Raw genomic sequence first — 20,109 nt, 5'->3', positions numbered from 1 at the left:
CCTTTATCAGATATGTCTTTTGCAAATATTTTCTCCCAGTCTGTGGCTTATCTTATCATTCTCTTGACATTGCTCTTGTGGAGCAGAAGTTTTTAATTCTAATGAAGTTCAGCTTATCAATTCTTCCTTTCATGGATGTGTCTTTGGTGTTGTATCATTGCCACACCCAAGATCATGTAGGTTTTCCCTCATGTTGTCTTTTAGGAGTTTCATAGTTGTGTGTCTTACATTTAAGTCTGGGATCTATTTTGAGTTAATTTTTGTGAAGGGCATAAGGTCTGTGTCTATATTATTTGTTTACTTATTTTCTACATGTGGATGTCCAGTTGTTCCAGCACCATGTGTTGAAAAGACTATCTTTGTGCCATTATATCACCTTTGCTCCTTTGTCCAAGGTCACTTGCCTATATTTATGTGGTTCTGTTTCTGGGCTCTCTATACTGTTCCTTCCCCCATTAGTTCCTATCCTTTGGTCAGTGTCTCATTCTCTTAATTACCGTAGCTTGGTAGTAAGTCTTGACATCAGGTAGTGTCAGCCTTCCAACTTTGTTCTTCTTAACTTTTTGTGCTGGCAATTCTGGGTGTTTTACTTCTCTGTGAAAACTTTAGAATTGGTTTGTTGATATCCACAGCATAACTCACTGGGATTTTGTTTGGAATTGCATTGAATCTATAGATCAAGTTGGGACAAGCTGACATCTTAGCAATATTGATTCTTTTTATCCATGAACATAAAATATCTTTCTGTTTATTTAGTCCTCTTTTGATATTTTCAGCTGAGTTTTATAGCTTTCCCTATAGATCTTGTACATATTTCATCTGATTTACCTAAGTATATCATTTTGAGAGGGGTACTAATGTAAATTGCACCATGTTTTTAATGTCATATTACATTTGTTCATTGCCAGTATATTGGAAGACTATTGGGAATTCCCTAGCAGTGATTCTCACGTAAGACTCTGTGCTTCCATTGCGTGGGGTGAAGGTGCCATCCTTGGTCAGGGAGCTAAGATCCTGCAAGCTGAGCAGCCAATTAAAAAGAAAAGGAAAACTACTGACTTTTGTGTATTAACATCCTGCAACTCCATTTCCTTTCATTTATTTACTTATTACTGTACCATGAGGCTTATGGGAAGTCTTCATTCCTTGACTAAGAATCAAACCCACATCCCCTGCATTGGAAGGTGGATTCTTATCCCCTGGACCACCGGGGACTTCCCTCCATTCCTTTTAGAACTAGTTATTGCTAGCATGGATAAGAACTTTTGAATCTTGTACATTTGTTTTATGTTGCTACCTCGTCAAATTCTCTCAATATTTAGAATAGGTTTTAAAAATAGAATCTCTAGTTTTCTAGGTGTACAGTCATATAAACCTATATCCATATCTTTTTCTAGTATTTACACTCTTTAGCTAATTTTCTCGTCTTACTGATTTAGTGAGAACTTGTAAAAGTAGATTGAATGATTTTGGAAAAGGAGGCATCTGTGTCACAGTCCAGATTTTAATGGAATAACTTTAGTATTTCATCGTTTAATATCATGTTTGTTGTTGTTTTTTTGATATATAGGTTTTTACCATATTTAAAAAAATTAGAATTGACTCCTGAATTTTATCAAATGATGGTTTTTCTTCAGTATTAATATTGCCTTCCCCTTTACAAATAAACTTCTCCCCCTAAAAACTTTTAAAATGGTTGCTTTCAGCTGATAATGAAAATTTACAGTTGGCCATGGGCGTCAAGAGAAGACTCTACACGTGGACATCACCAGATGGTCAACACTGAAATCAAATTGATTATATTCTTTGCAGCCAAAGATGGAGAAGCTGTATACAGTCAACAAAAACAAGACCAGGAGCTGACTGTGGCTCAGATCATGAACTCCTTATTACCAAATTCAGACTTAAATTGAAGAAAGTAGGGAAAACCGCTAGACCATTCAGGTATGACCTAAATCAAATCCCTTATGATTATACAGTGGAAGTGAGAAATAGATTTAAGGGCCTAGATCTGATAGAATGCCTGATGAACTATGGAATGAGGTTCATGACATTATACAGGAGACAGGGATCAAGACCATCCCGATGGAAAAGAAATGCAAAAAAGCAAAACGGCTGTCTGGGGAGGCCTTACAAATAGCTGTGAAAAGAAGAGAGGTGAAAAGCAAAGGAGAAAAGGAAAGATATAAGCATCTGAATGCAGAGTTCCAAAGAATAGCAAGAAGAGATAAGAAAGCCTTCTTCAGTGATCAGTGCAAAGAAATAGAGGAAAACAACAGAATGGGAAAGACTAGAGATCTCTTCAAGAAAATTAGAGATACCAAGGGAACATTTCATGCAAAGATGGGCTCGATAAAAGACAGAAATGGTATGGACCTAACAGAAGCAGAAGATATTAAGAAGAGGTGGCAAGAATACACAGAAGAACTGTACAAAAAAGATCTTCACAACCCAGATAATCATGATGATGTGATCACTAATCTAGAGCCAGACATCTTGGAATGTGAAGTCAAGTGGGCCTTAGAAAGCATCACTACGAACAAAGCTAGTGGAAGTGATGGAATTCCAGTTGAGCTGTTTCAAATCCTGAAAGACGATGCTGTGAAAGTGCTGCACTCAATATGCCAGCAAATTTGGAAAACTCAGCAGTGGCCACAGGACTGGAAAAGGTCAGTTTTAATTCCAATCCCAAAGAAAGGCAATGCCAAAGAATACTCAAACTACCGCACAATTGCACTCATCTCACATGCTAGTAAAGTAATGCTCAAAATTCTCCAAGCCAGGCTTCAGCAATCCGTGAACCGTGAACTCCCTGATGTTCAAGCTGGTTTTAGAAAAGGCAGAGGAACCAGAGATCAAATTGCCAACATCCGCTGGGTCATGGAAAAAGCAAGAGGGTTCCAGAAAAACATCTATTTCTGCTTTATTGACTATGCCAAAGCCTTTGACTGTGTGGATCACAATAAACTGTGGAAAATTCTGAGAGAGATGGGAATACCAGACCACCTAACCTGCCTCTTGAGAAATCTGTATGCAGGTCAGGAAGCAACAGTTAGAACTGGACAAGGAACAACAGACTGGTTCCAAATAGGAAAATGAGTACGTCAAGGCTGTATATTGTCACCCTGCTTATTTAACTTATATGCAGAGTACATCATGAGAAACACTGGACTGGAAGAAACACAAGCCGGAATCAAGATTGCCGGGAGAAATATCAATAACCTCAGATATGCAGATGACATCACCCTTATGGCAGAAAGTGAAGAGGAGCTAAAAAGCCACTTGATGAAAGAGGAGAGTGAAAAAGTTGGCTTAAAGCTCAACATTCAGAAAACGAAGATCATGGCATCCGGTCCCATCACTTCATGGGAAATAGATGGGGAAACAGTGGAAACAGTGTCAGACTTTATTTTTTGGGGCTCCAAAATCACTGCAGATGGTGACTGCAGCCATGAAATTAAAAGACACTTACTCCTTGGAATAAAAGTTATGACCAACCTAGATAGTATATTCAAAAGCAGAGACATTACTTTGCCGACTAAGGTCCGTCTAGTCAAGGCTATGGTTTTTCCTGTGGTCATGTATGGATGTGAGAGTTGGACTGTGAAGAAGGCTGAGTGCCGAAGAATTGATGCTTTTGAACTGTGGTGTTGGAGAAGACTCTTGAAAATCCCTTGGACTGCAAGGAGATCCAACCAGTCCATTCTGGAGGAGATCAACCCTGGGATTTCTTTGGAAGGAATGATGCTGAAGCTGAAACTCCAGTACTTTGGCCACCTCATGCAAAGAGTTGACTCATTGGAAAAGACTCTGATGCTGGGAGGGATTGGGGGCAGGAGGAGAAAGGGACGACCGAGGATGAGATGGCTGGATGACATCACGGACTCGATGGACGTGAGTCTGAGTGAACTCCGGGAGTTGGTGATGGACAGGGAGGCCTGGCGTGCTGCAATTCATGGGGTCGCAAAGAGTCGGACATGACTGAGCGACTGAACTGAACTGATGGGCGTCAAACCCGGTGTATCCTCTAGGGGCCCTGGAGGGTGCCAGCTTGGGAGATATGGGGCGGGGCACAGCCAGACCTCAGGGTGGAGGAGAGTGTGTCCCTCCTAAGGAAGCTGGGGGAGCTTTCGTAGAGACCAGGAAGCATGAGCAGGGTGAGGAGCTGATTACCAGCTGTCATCAGTCAAAATGTCAGGGTGAGCCTGGGAGGCAAGGGTGGGGTTGAGGGTGCAAGTCAGGAAGATTCCCTCCCCACGTGTTGGGTAAGAAAACTCCAGGAACCTGTGGGGCAGGCAGGTACTAGAGTCTGGCTGTGACCTGCGGCTGAGGTCGCAGGCTCGCTGGTGAACGGAGTGAGCCAGCTATCCCTGTGGCTTAGGGTTCCTGCTTAAGGACCTGGAGCTCACTTCCTTGTCTCTTTGTTGTCTTGAAGACAGAGTTTGAGTAAAATGCTGCGTGAAACTGAGCAAGACATGCCGCAGTCTTCCCCAGTTATTATTGGATGCTGTCATCTTTTACAAAGGGGCAGTTATCTTAAGCCAAAAAAATTTTAAATAATCGTTTACAAAAAAATGCCTCCCCATCCATCACTCCCCTACCCCCCGCCTCATGCCTGGGTCACATGTCCTTGTCTTCTGGGTTGCAGCTCAGCAGACACTTCTGGCTAGATTGTCACATGCCACCCCCATTGGTTAGACTCCCCTATCCCCGTCCCTTGCCCCCAGCCCTCGGGAACACCCCTCAGCCTCCTGGCAGCAAACAGAAGGCGCATCCTAAATAGGTCATTGAGGAGAATGACAGACTGTTGCGAGGGGGCAGGCAGGGTTACGGGAAATCAGCGGTGGAAGGTGAAGCAGCCTGGGCGAGAATGGGGAAACCACAGCCGGCTCTGAGCCTGGAGGGGCAAGATGGACACGGGGCTCCGGGAGCCGGGAGAAGACGCCAGACAGAAGCTTTGGTCAGGAGCACGTGAACTGACAGCCTGTGGCCTCCAGGGACAGACCCCTCCTTCCTGCCCTCCCTTTGCCCACTTCCTCCTGGAGTCCCCCCACCAGTCAGCCCTCTGGGAAGTCAGGAGGCACGGGACCCCGAGAGACAGTTCATGAAGGCCAGCTCCCAAGCTGTGAGCAGGGCAGGCAGGGGAGGGCAGTGCTCTGGGAGGGAGAGCCCAGCACGTCGGGGCACCTCTGCCTGGCACCTGCCCAGCTCTGTGACCCTGGGTGTTGCCATCTTTGCATCCCACAACTCCTGAAAGATCCTCAAGGTCAGGAACTGGGTCTTAATGACAACCCACTCCAGTGTTCTTGCTGGGAAATCCCACGGACAGAGGAGCCTGGCAGGCTACAGTCCACAGGGTCACAAAAGAGTCAGACATGACCTCGAAAGGGGGAAATCAGTGATGTGCACAGAAAGATCCGCAACACCTCTGTTGATAACAGTGAGGATTAGAAATGCCCCAAACAGGGAAGGGGTCCAGCCCAGCAGCTGGGATGTGTTGTTATCCAGCCCTGAAAAGGAGTGTCAGTGGCGGTGCTAACACATGCCAGTGAGGTACGGATAACAAATGGCAACAGGGAAGCCTGCCAAGTACACGGTTCTCAAAAAGTGTAGATGTGTCTGTACAGAACAAACTTAGAGGCATGTATGTTCAGTGTATGTTCATAAATGTTAGTTGCTCACTTGTGTCTGTTTCCAACCCCATGGACTGCAGTCCACCAGGCTTCTCTGTTCATGGGATTTTCCCAGGCAAGAATACTGGAGTGGGTTGCCATGGCCTTCTCCAGGGGATCTTCTGACCCAGGAATCTAACGTGGGTTGCCTGTACTGCAGGCAGATTCTTTACCATCTGAGTCACCAGGGAAGCAAGAGGCAGTGGCCAAATATCACATCGCATAATTTAGGAGAAAATAGCAAACTTCTGAAAGAATTTATCACAGAAGTTAGTGCAAAGTAGCTAGAAGTGTTAGGATGATACACCATATAAGAAATGGGACTAACAATTTATTTTAGGAGGTTAGCTGGAAAAGCCACTTGGCTTTTGTCAACTGTTCATCCAACCTCTAATACCCTCGTTGACTCTGAGGCTTTTTTCCAACACTCCGTGATGGGTTTGGGGTGAGTTTTTTTTTTTTTTTTCCAATATTCATTTATTTTGGCGGTTCCAGGTCTTAATTGTGGCACATGTTGTCATAGTTGCGGGATGTAGAATCCTAGTTCCTTGACCAGAGATCAAACCCGAACCTCCTGCTTTGGGAGCACGGAGTCTTGGCCACTGGACTACCAGGGAAGTCCCCTGGGGTGAATTTCTGGCCAATACACTGCAAAAAACTTTTCAAACTTTCTGTGTGTATGAATCCTCTGGGGATCTTGGAAAAAAAAAAAAAAGCAGATTCTGAGTCTTTAGGTCTGGGTGGGATCCGAGATTCCTCATTTTGAACAGAGTCCCAGGAGATGCTGCTGTTGCTGGTGCACCGACTGGGTAGTCAGGCTTTAAAACAGTGTTTGCTTTAACCTGCTGAAGCAGGGGCCCCCAACCTCTGAGATCTAACGTCTGATGATCTGTGGTGGAGCTGATGTAAAAATAACAGAAATAAAGCACACGATACGTGTAAGGCACGCGAATCATCTTGAAACCATTCACCCTCCCCCAGCCCAACCAGGTCCATGGAAAAATTTTCTTCCATGAAACTTGTCCCTGGTGCCCAAATAGTTGGGCACTGCTGTTCTAAAACTTGTATTTTCTATTGATAAATATACAAATTACACGTCTAGATTCAGATATACCTGCAGCTGAGAATCCAGTATCCTCTGGGCCTCTCCATCAGCCCAAAAGAACTGGCTGAATTTTACCTCTTACAGTAAATATGCCCAAAATGATAGCTTTAATGTTTCTGATACATCACATTTAGAAGGATTTTTCAAACTGCATATGATGGCCATCCTTTCTTTTCCTAGCCACAGTGATTTTTATGATCATCATCTTGTATTTCTCACACTAGCTTCCATGTGAAAGAGTTAAAATTCTCCATGAGTCTTTTCAGCATCGTGGATTCTTCTTGACGACCCTATGGAGGTGATACAAGGCTTTGCTTGTGTAGTTTTCAAATAACATAGTGATCTACTGTGATTCCACTAAACTGTAGCAAAAAGAGACCCTTATGCAAGGTTAGCGTTTGCTGTTGGTTTCTGTGAGTCCCACAGCACGGGCTGGGTACCACTGGAGCCAAGTCTTGCTGTAGAAGGCACCTCCTGTGGAGGGAAGTGTCATCCATGCTTGTTGATGTCATTATATATCCTTCCTTCGGGCATCATTTCATTTCCCCTGCACTGCCCTTATCCGTCATATACAGTTGACCCCCTCCATCCATTCTGTCCTTTCCCTTTCTCCTCCTCTGGTAACCACTGCCTGCCTTCTGTAACTATTGATACCAGTATACATCCTCCTTTCAGGCATAATACATGTTGCTGGTTTTTTTGTTTATTTGTTTTGAGTTTTTTGTTTGTTGGTTAATTTTTTAGATTCCACATATAGTAAAACTGTATGGTATGTATCTTTCTCCATCTGACTTATTCCACTTGGCATAGTACGCTGAAGGTCCATCCATGTGGCTGCCTGTGGCAAGATTACATCTTCTTTATGGCTGAGTAGTAGTCCATTGTAAGATACTTACCACATCTTCTTTATCCATTCAGCCTTTGATGGGTATTTACGTTGTCTCCATATCTTGGCTATTGTAAATGCTGCAGGACAGTGAATATAGGCGTGTACATGTCTTTTTGAATTAGCGTTGTTTTGCAAAAGCAATTCTTAAAGATTTATGGTGTCTTTGTCCTTGCAGATGTTTTGTGAGGATTTAGGAAGAAACACGTCAACAGAATTGTTCTCCGGCCCCAGTTACTGACATTGTTTACACACACACACACACACACACAGCGTTCGCACACGAGAGGATCTGTGCTCATAGCTCCTGAATTTGCGTGTGCATGTGTATGTACACACGCTGACAAAGAGGCAAGAAATGAAATGCAGTCAGCAGTAACCAGACATTTGCCTGGGACGGCTTCTTGGTCATTATTCTTTTCTTTGCAAAAATGCAGCCCTAGTCAGCCCCTCTATTTTCTATACCTTTTATAGTGAATGAACTCTACATTAGCTTCACGGTCCTTACCTGAAATGTGAGTAGCTCATGAATAAATATCCCACATCTGTTCCATTTTTTTATTCCTCAGGCACCTACCAATTCTTTTGCCATCCCAAACAAATAGATATATAAATATATCAGCATTTGCCTTTCTTGCTCTCTTTTCTCCCACTCCCCTTTTCTTTAAATCCTCAGAACCTCAGTCTTGGCGACACAGACCAAGAAATAGCCAGGTTAATAGACTGTGGAGGGACGGGAACAAAGTTGTCTGCCAAACCATCCACTTTTTCTCATTTTTAGAAAAAGAGGATTGACAGGTTTGGGAACAGATTATATTTAGGGGCTTACAGGCTACTCATATCCTATCCCCGTTTACAAAATTCCATTCCCGGGTTGAGACTCCCACGAGTCACTGTGACCTCCACAGAGGGTAAACGCCCCCAAGGCGCACTCCCCTTTGGAAAGATCCTAAAAATACAGAGTTTGGAGCTGTAGGATCTGCTCCAAGTCTTTGTTTTGTGTATTTCTAGCCTAGGGAAGCACCTGTTTGTCTAGGATGAAAGGCAGTTTATGTTAGGGTCTGAGAGAAAAGGGAGTAAAACAAAAGTGAGTTAATTTGCATCCAGATGTTTGCATTAAATATGAATGGCCTTGGGGGTGGGGGAGTCCCCGCCCCGGGGTGCGTGGGGCGGGCTCTGGGAGGAGGGGAGGGGGTGGAGGAAAAGGGCCCCCATTCCCGACGGGCAGCTCAGGGTCACCACTGTCCTGTGTCCTGGCGCTGTGCTGCGGTCCAGAGAAGAGCAAGTCCAAGGAACGGACGGATGTGGGAGCTTCCAGCAACAGCCAGGGAACCAACACCCGATGGGCAATCTGTAACCGATGAAGCACCCTCCTGCTTGAGCAAGAAATTATCCAGGTGGTGCTAGTGGTAAAGAGCCTGCCTGCCAAAGCACAAGACTTAAGAGAGTGGGTTCGATCCCTGGGTCAGGAAGATTCCCTGGAGGAGGACTCGGCAAGCCACTCCAGTATTCTTGCCTGGAGAATCCCCACGGATAGAGAAGGCTGGTGGGCTGCAGTCCGTGGGGTCGCAAAGAGTCGGACACGAGGGAAGCAACTTGGCACGCACACACGCAACCTGAGTTTAGGGGCCACAGACAGTGTCAGGGGAGGGAAAGGGGTGCAGTGGGAGAGCCCATTGCAGACGGATGTCTGATGGATGGAAGTGTCAGGGACCCTCGGAGGCAGTCAGAGAAAGTGTCCAGTCTTTCCTCGGCCTGTGGAGCCGGCAGCCGGCCGCTTTCCTGAGGGATTCACAAATCGGTGAAAAGGATAAGATCTGCATCCATCCTTGGCTTTGAGGGAAGTCAGGAAGTTGGCAGCTGACAGGGAGCGGCTCCTTTGAGGAGACAGTGGCTCTGGGCCCAAGGTGGGCCTCGTCACCCGCAGGAGTCCTTCCTGGAGGATGCCCTTGAGGCCGCCAGTCCTGTCAGGAGTGGGTCTCCGTCTTGTTGCTCTTGTTCTTTTTGTTGTCGTTGAGAATGAGGGCCTTGCAGTGCCTCTAAACTCACCCCAGCTGAGTGTTCACTTAGCCTCCCTGCAAGGCTGGCTCTCGTCACCCACGTCTGGGCCTGTCCCTGAGTTGTCCTCCACCGGGGAAGCTTGGAAATTTCCACTGCTCCCCTCTCTCTAGTCCAGCCCTGCCAGCACCAGCCAGACCGCCCCGGGGGTGCTGTGCTCTCACAGCAGAGTCGGCATCCACCTCGCCTGCGCGTTGCCGTCACCCGGACACCTTTGGAACATTGGGGTGTCCAGTAAAGTCAGCTTCTGGGGTGGATCCCCTTCTCAGTAGTTTTTAGAACTTCCCAGGGTGGTTCCAGCGGCTGCCAAGTTTGAGAGCGGCTGGCACAGGGGTGTGGGTACATCCAGTTGCCTGGACTTGACTCTTGGCTCCGTTGCTGATGGTAGCACTGGGCAGGGCACTTACTGCTCCCTGCGTCAGTTTCCAGGTGTGCAGTGGGGATAATGGTACCGCCACTGCACACAAGACTGCAGAGGTGTCTCAGCAGGTTACCGCGTGGCTGGCGCTGGGGAGCTGGCTGCCCCCCCGGCAGACCCCTCGCTGTTGGTCATGCGGGGCACACAGGCAGAAAGCTGGCCGGAGCCGAGTCTTATGGGAAGAGGTGTCCGGAATTGCTGCTATTTCTCCTGGAAGCAGGAGGCTCCGTTGAGATTTGCTCCTTGTCTTCAGGTTGCTATTAGATGGAAAAGGAATGTGGCTTGTTTTACATGTCTGTGAAGGAACAGGACTTCCCGGGTGGTCCAGTGGCTAAGACCCCACACTCCCAATGCAGGGGGCCTGGGGTTCGAGCCCTGGTCAGGGAACCGTGTCTCACATGCCACAACTAAGAGTTCACACGCTGCAACTAAACGGCGACCAAGACCTGGTGCAGCCGAATAAATTAATGCAAAATCAATAAATATTAAAGAAAAAAAATCCAGGTACTTGGCTAAGAAGGAAAGAAAGATTCGGGAATGGAAACCTTTCAATCGAGCCAGCCAGTGGCGAGACAGACGGTGTCACGCGGCGTGGGTTTCCTGGCTCCATGTGCTCAAGCAGCAGTGGGACATTGTTGGGTGGAAGTGTTAGAAGAGGAGTCACCCAGGAACTGAATGACTTCCACAGGCTTCTTCAGCGCATGCCCTGCAGGTGCTAAGCACTGCCGAACGTTTATTAAATGTTCTCTTGAAGCAGGCAAGGGTGGTGCGGCTGAAGGTTTTTGCCATAGTGAGTCTAAAGCTGTGCTCAAGAGAGGCCAGGGTCAAATCAGGTGAGCAAAACCTATTTCCAGGTCGAAAGCAGAGGCATCACTTCGCTGACAAAGGTCCGTCTAGTCAAAGCTATGGTTTTTCCTGTAGTCAGGTATGGATGTGAGAGTTGGACTATAAAGAAGGCTGAGCACCAAACAATTGATGCTTTTGAACTGTGGTGTTGGAGAAGACTCTTGAGAGTCCCTTGGGCTGCAAGGAGATCCAACCAGTCCATCCTAAAGGAAATCAACCCTGAATATTCATCGGAAGGACTGATGTTGAAGCTGAAGCGTCAATATTTTGGCCACCTGATTTGAAGAGCCGACCTCATTAGAAAAGACCCTGATGCTGGGAAAGACTGAAGGCAGGAGGAGAAGGGGACAACAGAGGATGAGATGGTTGGATGGCATCACCGACTCAATGGATGTGAGCTTGAGCAAACTCCAGGAGATAGAGGACAGGGCAGCCTGGCCTGCTGCAGTCCATGGGGTTGCAAAGGGTCGGACATGACCTTGTGGCTGAACAACAACAAGTCTAAAGGATGAACTTAGGCTCGGTGGGAGATGCTCCCACAGGCCTGGAGCAGCTGACGAAGAAGCCAGCCTCGGAGTGGGTCTGGAGCTCGTGCTGTGGTTAGCGGGTGGGATGATTGGAGCCCCTTTTATCTTGAGCTCTGGACAAAGGAGAGAGGAGTGGGTCGGCTTTGTTTAAGGCAGAAGGTCAGAGAAGTAGACGCTCCCTACATCTGAGGCTCTCCCCCCGCCGACGCCCGTGGACTGTTCCTCCGTTTATACCGTTCACTCAGCCTGGCTTCCCTTCTCTCCTCCCGGGCCCCAGCCTCTCGGGGAGAACTCTAGGAAGCCTGTTTTACGTGCTTTTTCATTCTAGGCGTGGGCTGGGTGGAGAACAGCACTCCTTGTGACACCGTTTCAGTAGAAATGGAACTGTGCGTCCCTAGTAATGTCAGCTCTTCCTGGCTCTGTTTGGCCTGGCCTCCCTTGCTGTGCACTCGGCAGGTGCTGTCTGCACAAGCTCCGGTCCTCCCCACGCCACCCCCCTCTCCTCCCCTCCTCCATCAGGGCTCTCTCCTCACACACGGCCACACCCGGGCCTTATCTTGCCTCCTGTGAGCTCGTCATCTCTGAAATGCCCTCTAGAGCTGTCCTTCCAGCGCCCTGTTCTCGCCTTCCCACCAAGCCTGTTCTTCGCCCCTCCCGGTGGCCCCTGAGCCCTCCCAGCTTGGCGCGTCTCGGACCCTCCTGGCCGCACGTCGCCTCCCTCCCCGTGGTGTTTTGGAGCCCATGTTAGCTGTTTCGGCAAAGTCCTCAAAAGTGTTGGATTCCCTTTCCCTCATGACCTTCTGCCGCGTCTCTCTGCCTTCTCGTCCCCTCCCGACCCCCCTCTGCCTGGTTCTGTTGAAGGGACTGGGGCGCCCGCAGTAATCGGACCCCCTGCAGTCCTGCCGTCGGGCTCTGCCGCGCCCATGGCCGTCTTCCTGAGCCCCATTTTTAGCTCCCTATCAGATTCCCACGACAGCTGCTCCACATCGTTTCCACTCTGCTCAGGCCTGCGCTGACCCTGCTCGCCTCCTGGCTGGGAGTGGACGTGCCCCCGGGGCTGGCTGAGAAGGGCAGCCCCCGGCGCTGCTGGGACCCTCTCTTTCTCGCTTCCGCCCTCCCTTCCGCCTCCTTCTCCTTCCCTCTCCTCCTGTCTTGGGGAAGGGATGGCCCTTACTCTTTCCTAGCCCGGGCCTCCCCCTCGGTCCCCATCCCGATCGCTCGGATGCTGCTGCTCCTGGCTGCCGCCCGCTTGCTCTGACCCTGACGCTCACTGTCATCTCCACCTTAGAAGCAAGCGGGGCCACAGCCCTCGCTCTGTGCTCCCTCGGTCCCTCCTCTCTCCTCCTTCCTCTTTCTCTAGTGGCCCTGCTTCCTCCCTGGTCCCCGGGACCAGCCCTGCTGCCCTGAGACGTGGTTTGTGGTCTCCCTCCGCCCCGAGAGGCGGCCTCGTGGGCTGGCTAAAGTGGGACCCTGGAGCCAGCCCCTCGGGGCTTTCTGTCCGGCTTTGCCCCGTGTGCATTATGTCATCTTGACTCTCACTCGACCCGTTATTAATCTTTGCAAGGTTCCGCTTCCATCTCTGGAAAATGGAGGCGCCTGATTCACTGGGCACTGTGAGTCTTAAACGATTCTATTTTTTAAAAGTGCCTGACACACCCTTGGTACAAAATAAAAACTATTCCCGTGCATCCCTGGTGTAGCCCATGCCGAGCCCTTCCTGTGGCCGGTGCTTGCTCTGTCCGTCTGCCCGGAGCCCCTCCGCCCCACTTCACGGCCTGGTCGCATCCTGCCTCTCCATCTACCGGGCCCAGGGCCTCCAGGCTGCTTTCTCTCTGAACCTCGTTTCCCTGCTGGAGTGGGTGCTTCAGTCTCCCCCACATCTGGCTTTGTCGGGACCATTTGTACGTGTTTGTCGGGTCTCACAAAATCAGGAGCCTCTGCGGGTAGGGATACTGAATTTACCTTTGGCTCCTGCTAGGGGCTTCCCAGGTGGCGCTAGTGGTAAAGAACCTGCCTGCCAACACAGGAGATGTAAGAGATGTTGGTTCGATGCCAGGGAGTATATCTCCTGAACCTGCTCCAGTGTCCTTGCCTGGAGAATCCCATGGATGGAGGAGCCTGGCGGTCTGCACAGTCACTGGGGTCGCGAAGAGTCGGACACGACTGGAGTGATGTTGCACACACACAGGGTACATATTGGAGCACCTTATAGGTAATGGTTATTCAGTAAATATTAAATTTAGAAGAATTTTTTTAAATTTTCTTTTTGGCTGTGCCGTGGGGGCATGTGGGATCTTAGTTCCTCTACCAGGGATTGAGCCCTCACCCTCTGCATTGGAAGTGTGGAGTCTTAACCACTGGACCATCAAGGAAAGCCCTAGAAGAATTTTAAAAGATGTGCCTGCTGGTAGGTATATCCTTGGTCTTCCCTGGTGGCTCAGCTGGTAAAGAATCCGCCTGCAGTGCGGGAGACCTAGGTTCGATCCCTGAGTTGGGTAGATCCGCTGGAGAAGGGAAAGGCTACCCATTCCAGTATTGTGGCCTGGAGAGTTCCACAGACTGTATAGTCCATGGGGTTGCAAAGAGCTGGACACAACTGAATGACTTTCACTACTACTGCTAGGTATATCCTTATAACCTTAAAAAAGAAAAAAAAAAAAAAAGCTGATTTCTTTCTCACCCAGAATCTACTCCCTGACCTTGTAGAATTTCCCATGTAAACACCCAGAGAAACCCTCCTAATGAAAACCATCAGCAGGTCTGGCCAGATGTTTGTGGTCCTTATGCTAGCCCCGGGGGAAATGGTCTGCCTTCAGGTTACTAAGGTTTTGTTTTCGCAAGTGATTAAGATATTCCCCCACTTGATAGAATCAATCAGATTTCTCATGTGGAAGAGGAAATGGTCAGACTAGCCGATATCTAAGATGCCTTTCAGCTTGAAGGGAACCGTAACTCAGTGACCACATGCTGGCCGTGTGACATAGTTAAGACGCTCACATCTAGAAGTGACCAAGGGATGCATCTCATGGTGTCCTGGAATGAAAGTTCCTCGGGAAGGGCTGTATGCTGCAGGTGTGTTAATGAATCGATCTGTTCTCGCAATCCGTATTTATCATGCACGGATTCTGTGTGCCTGGTTTGGGGTTAGGTGCCGGGAAGAGTGCTGACCCAAGCCCCTGGCTCATCAGAGGGCTGGCAGCTCTTTTTGAGAAAGGGAGGTGCCCGGAGATGGGCCAGGCCAGGCTGGACAGCCTGGTGGCTCTCAGAGGGGCTGGCAGAAGCCGGGTTTCTGCAGCAGCACCAGCAGCAGCTGCTCCTCGTGGGCCCTCCTCCATGGTCCTTCCCGCCCTGAGGCTTGTCGCGTTACCCACAGGCAGCCTGAAATGCCTCCTGCCTCACCCGCTCGCTTCCCTTGCTTCATCTTTCAATCTGGAGGATTTACAAAGATTTATGCCATTAAGAGCAAGATCTCAGCAACATGCCGCATGGGGAAAACATGTTTTTCTCCTGCCCGTGGACGTGTTACCGTGTAAGCTCTTCTGGGCAGGGACCCATTTTATGTGTCATCTTCTCCGGGTGAAGCTTCCTTCCCTCTGAGGGCCGAGGTTTCAGAGATTTGGGTCCATCGTTTCACCTGGGGTCAGTGTTAATTCACACCAGCTCTTGGCTGGTGGTGAGCTGCCTGCATTTTACAGTGGGGCACAACCTGAATCCTGTCTTATTAGTCATTCAGTCGTGCCCGACTCTGTATGACCCCATGGACTGTCGCCCTCCCTACAGATTCTTTACCAGCTGAGCCACCAGGGAAGCCTGGTGGTGGCTTAGCCACTAAGTTGTGTCCAACTCCTGGACTCCTGCGACGCCACTGACCGACCCTCAAGGAAACAAAAGGTCGTCTATTACCGAGGGCTAAGCAGCCCAGAGGCCGAGGCTTCAGATTCTTCTGGGTGCTGGAGGTTTAACACAGGACAGGTGGGGGAGGAGGCTGTCCAGGCCATGTACCCCCCGCGCCCGCCCACCTATTTGCTGGGCTTGACGCGTTGGTGGTCAGCTCATGAGGAATCCAGACTGCCCTACGGGCAGGGACGTGCCCATGAGGCCATCTGGGGCCTGTAGCTGGAAGGAGACATGAGGAGTCTTCCCCAGCTCGGCTTCGGTGATTTGGGGGAGCTTCTGAGCCCTTTCCTCTCTCCTGCTGACTGTCCCCCCTCAGTTGTGGGCCCCCTGTCAGAGTCTGTTGAGGAGACCCAGGTTTCCCGCTTAGCTCTCCGTGTTGAAAGAGCTTATAGACAAAGCAGAGGGTGGGGAGGGGCTGTGGTCCTGACGGCTTCTGTCCAAGTGTTGGGAGGGGGCAGCGAGTCGGGGGGGGAGTGGGAGGGGGGAAAAGAATGGGAGGGGGCAGAGCAGTCGGCGGGGGGGGGCCCCGGGGTTAGGGTTAGAGTCTTAACCACTGGACCGCCAGGGACACTCCGCTGTGAGCTTCCACAGACGGAGCTTCTGGCTCTTGGTCAGGGTGATCCCAAGTGGAGGGGCCCTGAGGCCCTCATCCTGTCGTCCAGTTACTCTGCTTCATCAAAGCATCGTCACGGCACTGCCCCCTGGCCCCCCCGCCCCCCCCAACCAAGGAGATCTTTTCTATGTTTGTAGTGAATTCGGCTAAACATCTAAAGCTTACTGCACATCCCAGGCCGCAGTAGTCCTGGATAACATCTGGGTGAGATAGGGCCGTTCCCCGAACCTGTGCGTATTTCCTCTCGTTCTCCTTGGATTGGATCCTCACGCCTCCCGCGCATGGTGGGCAGGATGGGTATTACTCCCCCCGGTTTAGAGATGACAGATTAGAGGCTCAGGTCTCTTGCCATGATAGAACTCTGTGATGTCACTAGTCCCCCAGACCGCTCACTCTTCTCCATCGCATGGTGTCTGTGAAGTGAGGGCACCGTCAGTGGGCACTTCAGTGTATGTGCCCACGTGCAGATGGAACATCTGATTTTTACAGAGAACGGTGACAGGCGCAGGTTGTCATGGATGCAGCCTGGGGACAGAGGAGCGAGAGGAACCTAGGCCCCGCTGAGAGGTCGTGAGCCTCGTCCTGGCTCCAGGGGGCCATCGCACAGCACAGGGAGCCAGGGCATTTCTCTCATTCCTTAAGGGAGCAGCTGGCCCATGCCTCCTCCCACCCCTGCAGACCCGCAGATTTAATCTGGGGTGTAGACAGGAGCACTTCTTAGCTGAGTGCAACTGCTCTCTATCTTTTGAATCTTTCTTAGCTCGGCCCAGATGATCAACAAGCTTGCAAAGGGAACAGGACTCGTTTCACACCTGCTAAATTTCTGACCAGCCAAAGAAAACATGACCAACAAGCAAACAGATAGCACCAGCAGCCATTATCAACAATTCAGGGTGAGCAGGCTGGCTGCGTTTGGTTGACTGGGAATAGTTACAGATTGAAGTAAAACAGTGAATTGGGTAGGATAAGTAAATTATCTTACGTTACTTTTCTCTCTGTGGCCATTTTATTAGGTGTAATTTGGATGCTGCCAACGTATGCTCACTAACTATTTCCATGTGCTCACATGAAATTTGAACTCATAAATGTTATGGCCATAGAAATTTCCAATTTGTTTCAATTACTATGTTACATTTCCTTTTTAATGTTATGTGAATTTTTGGATGGAAATAAAAACATAGTCATAATTCTGCTACTTGAGGGCAAAAAAGAGATGTTTTCTGCTGTCTCTCTCATAAACTAAATATGCACGTAACACATGTTCTGCTTCTCAACAAAAACATCAGAGACTAAGATTAGCCATGGACCACGTGCAGAGAAAATCTGGGCTGTCCTGTAAGCTGGCAGGAGGAAGGTGCTCTCCTGTCGACTGTGGCTCCAGGCGGGTCCCTGTGGGTCTTGACTGAGACAGAGGCTCCTTCTAGATTCAGATGTGCATTTCCAGGAACTGAAGCGAGCATCTCCAAGACTGTAAGAGACCCAGAGCAGAAAGTATTTTCATTTGGATCTGCTTCTCCTGTATCATCTCAAGAGTCAAGGAATCCATCTTCCTACAGGTGAATATCATATCCTTAATCACCCACAAGGCAGGGAACGGGTTGAAACTGCAGTGGGCAATTGAAACACGTTGCTTAAAAAAATCGTCGGGGAGAAGGTGATCAGGGCCTGTAGGATCAGCTTGTGCGAAAGAACGAATGGGTGTTAACATGCACAAAAGGACGAATTGAAATGGAATGAAGATATTAGCTGCAGGGAAAGACAGTTCAGCATCTTTTAACACCTTGGACAACTTAGAGTAGAAAATCAGCACATTGCTGACTGATTCAGCACGCAGATTCCAAAGTGAAAGGTTTCAGTGTATAAACAAATAGTTCTTGAAGGTAAAACTCATTCACGATTCCAAGGCTTCGTGGATGAAGGCAGACTTGCTCTCCCAACATTTCAGTTGAATCATTTCCTCTGGGAGAGCACAGCCAGAATCATCTAGTAAAAGAAAATGAGAGAAGTTGCCTTTAATGCTAATGTACAATTTAAATAAAATGTTTAGTAATCAGTACCCTTTCAATCAGAAATGTCGATTAGTAGGGATGTTCACCTAGAGCAGGGACTTTGCTGGTGGTCCAGTGGTTAAGACTATGTGCTTTCCCTGCCAGGGGTCAGGGGTTCGATCTTCAGTCAGGGAACTAAGATCCCACATGCCATAGGGTGTGACCTAGGGGGAAAAAAAGACAAAGCAAATAATCACAAAGTTTTTTGTTTGTTTTTTTACTGAACAAAGCAAAATAAACAGCAACTAACATTCGCTGACTCCCTATTATGGCCTGGGTACTTTATTTTACAAGAGCCGCGTGGTAGATTTTGTATCCACTTCACATATGAGGACCCTGAGGCTGAGTGGCTGAGAACTTACCTTGGCAAGTCTCAGAGAGAGTAACAGGCAAGACTATCTGGTTTCAAAGCCACATTTCTTGTGCTCAGCTCTGCCTCTGTGAAGTATTTACTCAGAAAATTCTCCTGCAGGCTCCCTCCAGGCTCCATAAACGTTTAACTCCATCGTCTGTATTTTCTACAAGCCCACATATGTGTGTGTATTCACATATATACGCTTTCTATCTATCTGTCAGAGTAGATCTGAGTCTTTCTAGGGGCATTTTCTTAATGGAGATGTCAAATTCTTCGGTTCTGAAACTGGATTTTGTCAGTTAAATGTTATCTGGGGCAGTGACTCCTGCTAACCAAACCGACTAAGGAAACAATATTGCTTTGCCAGTTACATGTGAGCAGAAGTGATCGAACTCACCACGTTTCCTCCTGGCCTTGGTGGTGGCTGTGGAAGGATGTGTTGTGTGAAGCCTCTGTCAGTCTGTTCCAGAGACTATACTGAGCCCACCTGCGCTGGGCAGGAGTACATAAAAAGTAAATGTCACTCAGTCGTATCCGACTCTTTGTGACCCCACGGACTGCAGCCTACCAGGCTCCTCCGTCCATGGGATTTTCCAGGCAAGAGTACTGGAGTGGGGTGCCATCACCTCTCCGCTGCGCTGGGCAGTAGTAAATAAAAAGTAAATGTCGCTCAGTTGTGTCTGACCTCTTTGCGACCCCATGGACTGTAGCCTACCAGGTTCCTCCGTCCATGGGATTTTCCAGGCAAGAATACTGGAGTGGATTGCCATTTCCTTCTCCAGGAGATCTTCCCAACACAGGGGTCGAACCCAGGTCTCCAGCATTGTAGGCAGACGCTTTACCGTCTGAGCCACCGGGGAAGTCCCTGGGAGGTAGCGGGAGAGGGAAATAAGCTTGCTGTTTATCAACAGAGGTGGTGGCGATGCTTGGTATGTATATAGCACAGCCTCTCCTGACTGATAAAATGGACTGGCCAGTTCCTCTTATACGGCAATGGCTAAAATCCAGTTCCAGTGAATGAGGGCTGCGCTTGAGCCCGAGTAATGTTTTTAAGGTAACCTCCATGAAAATCTCAGTGACCTGCAATCCAACGAATCAAAATGCAACTAATTTTTGCACTTAGCCCTGTCTTCCATGTGCTGGTCCAAACCACTTTCGTTTTTGCATCATTGCAACCATCTGCTTGTGCTTTCTCCTAAGTCTGCCTTTCCACCCAGCCCCTCTCCCCAACCCAATCCTGGGGTGTACCCTTTACAAAACGGAATTCTTACTGTTTTCAAAATGGATGCTTTAGTTAACAATATATGGGAGTCATCTTTCTATGTTGGTGAAATTATTAGTGATTTCACACTGAAGGAACATGGCTTGAGCATCTGAATCCAGGGCCTTTCCTCCTGGTGGGCTGTTCCTGGTGCTACACCAGAGAGAAGGCAGGTGGTGACTTGGTTCACAGAGAGTTAGAACAGCAGGACCAGAATCTCTGCAAGGGACACGTCCCTCAGGCAGTGGCGCCCTCCCCATGCCGAGTCCCTGTGCTTCTGCTGTATCTGATGCTTGCTTCACCAGAAAAGGTGTTCGGGTTAACTGATGTTTCACCGTACACTCTATTTTCTATTAAGATCATACTTGCATTTCTAAGAAGCTTTGGCTTATCAAAAACCAAATTAAAAAATAATTGCTTTAA

At 48.8% G+C, this 20,109-nt stretch overlaps 1 long non-coding RNA gene across 1 annotated transcript; it reads right to left on the bottom strand.

Moving 5' to 3' along the window:
• Positions 1–17,634: 17,634 nt before the first annotated feature.
• LOC120869986 lies at positions 17,635–18,214 on the bottom strand. The gene is made up of 2 exons (XR_005722693.1): positions 18,080–18,214; positions 17,635–18,005 (listed from the first exon to the last, which is right to left on the bottom strand). It is a non-coding gene; the product is annotated as an uncharacterized LOC120869986 (long non-coding RNA).
• Positions 18,215–20,109: the final 1,895 nt, after the last annotated feature.

The sequence above is a fragment of the Oryx dammah genome, unplaced genomic scaffold (genome assembly GCF_014754425.2).
Source record: "Oryx dammah isolate SB20612 unplaced genomic scaffold, SCBI_Odam_1.1 HiC_scaffold_11, whole genome shotgun sequence".
Classification (NCBI taxonomy): domain Eukaryota; kingdom Metazoa; phylum Chordata; class Mammalia; order Artiodactyla; family Bovidae; genus Oryx; species Oryx dammah.
This window is presented reverse-complemented; position numbering and strand designations above follow the sequence as displayed.